This window comes from Alligator mississippiensis, chromosome 1 (genome assembly GCF_030867095.1).
Source record: "Alligator mississippiensis isolate rAllMis1 chromosome 1, rAllMis1, whole genome shotgun sequence".
In the NCBI taxonomy this organism is placed as follows: Eukaryota; Metazoa; Chordata; order Crocodylia; family Alligatoridae; genus Alligator; species Alligator mississippiensis.
Window position 1 is genome coordinate 286436462 of NC_081824.1, and position 7747 is coordinate 286444208.

Below are 7747 nucleotides of genomic sequence, written 5' to 3' on the forward strand. Positions count from 1 at the left end.
TTATCTTGAGCCCTGTTCAGGAACACTGAGGCAAAACACTCATTGAATAGCTCAGCCTTGTCCCCCCTGTCTGTCACTAATTGCTCCTTCTTGTTCAGTAGGGGTCCTATGCTGCCCTGCTCCTTCCTTTTACTCCCTACATACCTAAAAAAACTTTTTGTTGTCTTCAATTTGTGTTGCCAGCCTCAGCTCTGTAGTTGCTTTGGCTTTTCTAGCTGCCTCCTTGCAAGTGCGGGCCAAGTAGGTATACTTCTCCTTGGTAGCTTCCCCTTGCTTCCACCACCTATATACCTTCTTTTTTTTCCCTTAGGCTCCCCTGTTTCCCTGTTTAGCCAAAGAAGTTTTTTGGCTCCTTTCCCCCTTTTCCCTCACACTGGGATAGTCTCCCTCTATGCTTGAAGGATTGCATCCTTTAGAAACAGCCACCCTTCCTGGACTCCCATCTCACCAATACTCTGATCCTGCAGGGCATCACTGACTAGACTCCTAAGCACACTGAAGTTAGCCTTCCTAAAGTCAAGCACTTACACCCTACCAGTTATCTTACCCACACTACATGGTGAATTCGATTGATTTGTAATCACTGTCCCCAAGGTGACCATGAATCTGCAGCTCCCCTACCAGTTCCTCCCCCGTAGCCAACACCAAGTCTAGTAAGGCATCCCCCCTAGTGGGACTGTATACCTCCTGCATTAGGTGGAGGTCCTGCATGCAGGTTAAGAACCTACGTTAAAGGTTGGATTTGGCTGACTGCTCCTCTCAGCACAGGTCAGGGTAGTTTAGGTCCCCCATGACAACCACATCTCTAGACTGTATGGCCTCTGAAAGCTGCCTCAAGAATTCCAAGTCTAGCTTTTCCTCTTGGTGGGGTGGTCTATAGCAGACCCCCCACCACCAAGCCCCTTTCCCCTCGACCTCCATGTATCCTAACCCGCAATAACTCAACTTTCTCCTCCTCTGATCCCATTTGGATTAGGGTAGATGTATAATGCTCCTTTACATAAGAGCAATCCCACCCCCTTTCCTCCCTACTCTGCCCCTTCTGTACAACTTGTAGCCCTCAATGTGTACCACCCAGTCATGGGTAGGTACAATAGGTTTCTGTTAGCCCCACTAAATCAAAGTTATTATCTGCAAGCAGAAGTGTGACTTCTTCCTACTTGTTCCCCATGCTCCTAGCATTAGTATAGAGGCACTTGAGCCCTCCGAATGGTGCCTTTGGTGCCCTCCCCCTCCCCCATTCTGATGCCCAAAGGGCCCCTTGGTACTTTCCTGGGGTGTACTGCTGCATGTCTCACAGTTTATAGGTTCTAGACTCTCTCCATCTCCTGCCTCCCATCCCCTGTCATACTTAGTTTAAAGCCCGACGTAAGAGGTCAGCCAACCTGTAACAAAAGAGACTCTTACCTTTTGTGGAGAGATGAAGCCCATCGCGTCCCAGGAGGTCCCTTGCACGGAAGTGCGGATTGTGGTCCAGGAAGCCAAAACCCACATGATGGCACCAACTCCGGAACCACGGGTTGACTTTCCTGATGCAGGTGACATGATGCCTACGGCAACCACTGACCAGGAGGATCGATGAGAAGACCACCTGTGCCCCTGTCTTCCTAAGCCTGGTCCCCAGATCCCTGTAGTCACTCATGATATGGTCTGGACTACTCCTGGCAGCATCATTTGTTCCCACATGGATGAGGACCATGGGATAGTTGTTGGAGGGCCAGATGAGGTCAGGAATTCTCACCGTGATGTCCCTGATCCCGGATCCAGACAAGCAGCAGACCTCGCATGCCATGAGATCTGGATGACAGATGGGTCCTTCTGTTCCTGTAAGCAAGGAGTCACCCACAACAATGATGTGGCATCTCTTCTGCTTACCTGGCCAGCCCTCAGCTTGCTCAGAGATGGCGGCAGCCCCTCCAGTGCCCTTTCCCCTACCGCACACTTTTCCAGTGCAGCCAGGGCGTCATATTTGTTCCCCAACTGTACCGAGGGAGCTGTCTCTGTGGTGAGAGGTCTGGTCCCTGAGGTGACCATCCTGCACTCACCAGCATCTGCTTCAGGGCATTTCCTCACAGCTTTTTCTCCAGGAGTCTTGTCCTGCAGAGAATGAAAGTAGCCATCAATCTCTTCTTCAATTGCCCTGATACCCTGCAGCCTGCTCACCTCTACCTGGAGTTCCCTCACCTGCCCCACCAGGGCCTCAATCTGGGCACATGTGGGACAGGCAAGGAAACCCCTAGCCCCCACACTACCCCCAGGCCTCAGAGGTCCCACCAGGCAAACCCCACAGGCAGGGGGCACTGCCAACGCATCCAAGAGGCCTGTCTGGGTTGAAGCTTCATATGAGCTCTGGGCCAGAGGCAGCAGCAGGGCAGGAGCCCTGGCTGCACTCCATGTCACCACCCCTGTATTATCCCCCTCCTCATTCACTTACCTGAAGTCTCTGTCAGAAGCTCCTGTGTACTCCTGCCCATGACTGGCCTGCGAACTGCCTGCACACTGCTCCCCTGTTGGCAGTCCCTGTTCACTGGCTGACATATTTGGGGGTTTTTTTCAGTTGATGCTGCTACTGGGAAATGATTCTCTGCTTTACCAGGCATTGCTGTTCTTGAATGCTCCTATATAGTCTTTCAAAGGGCATGCCATGAAGGGGTATGCATAGTTTTTTGTTCTTATTTTTTGTTTTAAATAAGGAAACTTATGTTGTACATTTTGAGAGAAGAGAACCTTGAAATTGAAAAAAACCAAATAAAAGAACACCCAATAGATTAACTGGCTTGTTGCCTATGTCTTCATATCATGTGCATTGGCAGCCTATGGAGCCAGAGCAAGTAGTTAAAGAAGGCTTTACAAAATTAAACATTCTTGAATAGAATAAACATTGCAATGGCTTAGTTTAAACCTATTGGCTTTAAACTTCTCTTAATTAAATTTTAAAATCTTTACTTCCCCAGTTGTTAATTTGTTCTGACTGTGGTGGTAAAGTATTTGAAAAGTATGGGAAATACTTTGTTGATCATCAGCAGATCTGTTTTAAAGTGCAGAGTCTTAACAGGAAACACTAGGCAGAATTAATTAATTGTCTTCAAATAACTGCCCATGAAGGAGGGAGCTGACAGACTGTGGACAAAGGTAACAGGCCTTGCATGGCTTTAAAAATTTACAAGCTGGTACATATTTAATAGATAAATTTATGAAGTGTTGGATGATTTCAAAAGTAATCCCAGAGAAGAAATATATCAAGTTCATTCTATGTGTATGAGGTTATGCCTATATGACCCTTCAATTCAGCATGTCACAAAGATTATTATGCACAAGGAATAAACATTCACTCCTTTCGAACAGATCAGTGCTAGTCTTATGTACCACTTAAATCCTAATTAGACCTATGTGGAGAGTTAGATATCTATGTAATATTGGAATAAATGGTTAGGTGATAGAAGTGGCCTTTTCCTCCAGAAGAAAACTGCTGGCGCACCTAGTCAATATGAATCAGAGCTCACTTGTAATTTGGAATCTCAAATTTCATAATAGAAATTTGTAGAGATTATTTTTGCATAAAATAATTCTTCCTAATGAAACTGAATGTATATCTGAGTCTGTGGCCGGAGTAAAATAAAAGTTCTGAGTAGACCTGGGCAGAAATTATCTTATTCCAAAAGTGTTTTTGAGATTTCAAATTTTACATCCCAAATCAAAGACAAAAAAGTTAAAAGCATGAAAATTATTGTAAACCAATACTTTGAGAAAACCAACTCAAACTGGTTGAATATATTTCCTTTCTGTCACTTTGAACATTTCATTTTGCTTTAACCTTTTTAACTTCTTTTAAAGGGAAGTTTAGGTTAGATGTTAGAAAGAATTTTCTCACTAGGGGCCTAATAAAGCACTGGAGCAAGTTACCAAGAACAGTTGTAGAATCTCCATCCTTGGAAGTTTTTAAGACTTGGCTAGACAAAGCCTTGGCTGGGAGAATATAGTTGGGGACTATCCTACTTTGAGCAGAGGGTTGGACTACGTGACCTCCTGAGGTCCCTTTCAACTCTAATTTTCTATGATTCTGTGAAACAATTGATATTAACCAAACTTTCAATAACTAGGTTGCTATTCATTTATCCTTTCCTTTCCTCATGGGCTGTATGCCTATACCGTGTGTATCCATCCCCCACCCAATAAGACCGGGCAGATAAGGAAAAGAATAGGATATAAGCCTCTCCTCTCCCATTCACCCTTCATGCTCCAGAGTGCCATGTCTCACATTTGTCTACCAAATCTCCCTCCATCCCCTACACATCACATTCTCACTTTGTTGCCCTTCCTCAGTTTTTTTTTGATGGCTCACATTCTCTTAGCTTTCCTCCTAGTGTGCCTCTTATTCCCCACATCACTGAGTCCTAATAGTTCCTTTTGCATTTTCCTCACACTTTCTCATTCCCTCCTGCCCTAAATATCTTTTCTTACTGCACCAAGTTTTCTTGACCATCACATGAAGCCCAGGCATACATATCTGAACCAAATGTGTGGTAAGTGGCTGGCATTTTCCCTAAAGGGAACATGTTTTCAATCCTACTACAAACAACGGGAGATAAGGGTTATCTTTTCTTTAGCAGCTCTTTCAGCATTTTTTTATCAACATCAGTGTAGTCTGTATATGGTATAACACAATGTCACACAAAGATACCTTAACTAGCTCTGAACCAGATACCAGAGGTAATATAGCTCTCCTTTACTGTAGCATTCTATCCAGGCTAGCTAAGGTATTGCCTCCTGAGGTCCCTTTCAACCCTTATTTCTGTGATTCTCTTAAACAATTAATATTAACAAAACTGCTTCTTCAGTCACGTTTATGCAATTCTGTTACACAAGCTGGCCATGTAAATATACTCTAAATGCTACAGGGAATTGACATCCAGTTTGTGGAGATTTAAAACAGAAAACAGGAAAACATAAAATGCTTTAAAACCCCCAAATTTTGCAAGGTTTATATAGCTCTACCCCATCAATGGATTCTGCTGTCAGAGGAATCTCCAGATAACAGCTGGTGAAATTACCTTTAGCACAACCTTATATTCAGTATACTTTATTAGGAAAGAATAGTGCAAGGCTTATAAAGAGGTAGAAGATCTGTTTACCAAGACATTTTTCAGAATATGGAAGCAAAATTAATACAGTTTCACTTCAAGGAAAGAAGAATAACAAGTGCCTTTTAAAGAGCTGTATTTCTTTTTCCCAGACGCATCCCAGTTTTTTACTATTTCAGTAAAACACATTTTTAAATGACATCTGGTTTTCCTCTTGGGCATTTAGCAACTGAATCCTGCCAGTAAAAGGAAATGATTTAGTTCTGTATACTCCCTATAGAAATCAGGCAGCAGCAGCCTTCACAACTAGAAGAGTTCACTTTAGAATGTAAATAGATTTTACGCTTTTTTCTCATATTGTGTTGCAAATATGTTAACTATTTTAAAGCCACTGTGCTTTAAAATATTACATATTATTATTAAATTAGGATGATCTTCTGCTCCTAATGAGTCTAGTTAAATGAAGATGTAGGATTAACAAGTATTCCTTGCATTTGACTCGGAAAAGACATGTATTTAATTTGCTACATTTTCTTTCTACTAATAATCCAGATCCAGCATTTGCAATCTTGACATTCAGCAAAATATTATGTGACTTGACTGACATTTATTAGCTCCTGGACTCACAAACTAATGCAAAGAAAACTTTCACTTTGGCATTAGAAATGTATAGTCTGCAGGTAAAATGATACATGTGTGATGTGCTAGAGTGTTTAATTTTTTAGTGGCTTCATTTTTATAGACATTGGCAAGGATTTTTATTTTTCATCAAGGACTTTATCAGCTCACTGCCTGATTTATTTATCAAACTCAACATGCTGAGATAGCCATCATACTGTATGTAATGACACTGGTACCCCAAATTATTATATAACTATAAACCTACTGGGTTGGAGGTGATAGATTAGCCAGTGTGTTTAGCAATCAAAAATTGTTAGTTCTACCTCCTCAAGTACACAAAATGTAGGCTGTGTACAGATGTTTATTTCTACCAGTGGAAATTTCTGAGAAATTTCCATGGGTAAATATCCTTCTGGGACAGGGAGCACTACAGATGTTTAGTCTGCAGCTCTTTCTTTCCCCTGCGTTCTGTGTCTTCCTGAGCCTGGGGTGATCCCAACCTGGGGAAGATGAGAGGAGCAGTGTCTGCTGCATTCTTTCCAGTCCCCAGGGGGAGTGAAACAGCTGGGATTCCCCACACCTCCCTCACAACAAACTCTGGGGAACTTTGAGAGGCAGCGTCATCCACTCTACTTCTGGTCTCCAGAAGCAGAGATGAGGGAGCACTATGGCAAAGGCCTCATCTCTGCTCCTGGACCACCACTATGCACTATGGCAAAGGCCTACTCTAAATGGGGCAGTTCCAGTTTGGGGAAGAAGCACATCAACCAATCACATAAATAATTGCAGAACCAGCTGGTTGCATTTCTCTCAAATGTCCAAACCTTCAATTCCTGTCTCTGATAACTTCTATATTATTTTAACATGTTAACAGTTCTCTTGACTTGAATTACTAAGGGCAGCAAATGCAGAATTCATATACAACAGTTTCAGGCTTGGACTAAAGGGGGGCCCTTTCAAATTTTGATCTGTTCAATTAATTTCTGATGACAGCTAAGCCAAATCCATAAACAAAAAGGCTGGTAAATGTAATCAGCTATATCATTCTTTAGATAATGTGAAAATCAGAGTTGGATAGTCTGGAAGCTTTTTGACTGACAACATAGGACAAGTATTTATATACCAGAATTCACTTGAATACATTGCTTAAATGAAACACAGCTCCTACTAAAAAGTGGGCTGCAAGTCCCAAAGGATACTGCAAGTGAAAAAAATGTCTATCTCCATGTTAATGTTAACTTTTCTTTGAAAAATCAAAAACTAACAACTTTGGAGCGAAAACTGAAAATCTGATTCAGAAATACAAGCCCAGTGCCTCGTGTTCCTTTTCATCTCTGTAAATTCCCTGGCTGCACTTTGGCCATGTCTATATAGCCACAGCAGCAGCATGTCCTGGTAGAAAACCTTCCTACACCTATACTCAAATGCTTGCATGCACCAAACCTGGAAATATGCCAAATAGGCTGGCCTGGGGCTGGCCCCAATCTCTCAAACATCAGAATTGCCAGGGTTGGTGCAAGTGAACTGGAGTGAAAAGTTGGGAGACATGATGCAGGGATGTCTCTGTCCTTTATGTCCCATAATGTACTACAGTCCTTTCCCTTTATTAAGTTTGTGCAGTGTCCTCTGGAGGTCCGTGGGTACAGCCCACCACTATGTTGTTCAGCTGGTGCACACCCCACAACCGATAACTCCACAGAAGTATGCTAGTGGCTTATCAAATTGAAATTGTTTTTGCTTTAATGTGAAATCTGATTTTAATCTGAGAGCTAAAAAACAAAAGTACTGCTTTTAAACAAACAAAAAAAATCCAAATTTTCCATGAGAAATAGATATTTTTGCTGGGGTGGGGAGGGGGGAACAGAATATTGCAGACTATTTCTACCCAAAATGTGCATATCAGTGGTTATTCACTCTACTTCTATGGAAACTTGACATTGTTTACGTAACCCTAGTTAGGGGGCTGGTTGTCATGTGACCCACTAATTTGGATACCCTCATTAGGTATGCAAAGGAGGAGGCTCTGGACACCTGGGTGACAGTTG

General features: G+C 42.6%; 1 long non-coding RNA gene across 2 annotated transcripts in view; it reads right to left on the reverse strand.

The window, feature by feature from the left end:
• Window positions 1-1819, reverse strand: part of LOC102573566 (uncharacterized) — a 57969-nt gene extending 56150 nt beyond the window's left edge. For both annotated transcript variants that reach the window (XR_009459052.1, XR_002086741.2), the window contains exon 1: window positions 1408-1819. This is a non-coding gene — a long non-coding RNA (uncharacterized LOC102573566). The remainder of the gene's footprint in view (window positions 1-1407) is intronic.
• Window positions 1820-7747: the final 5928 nt, after the last annotated feature.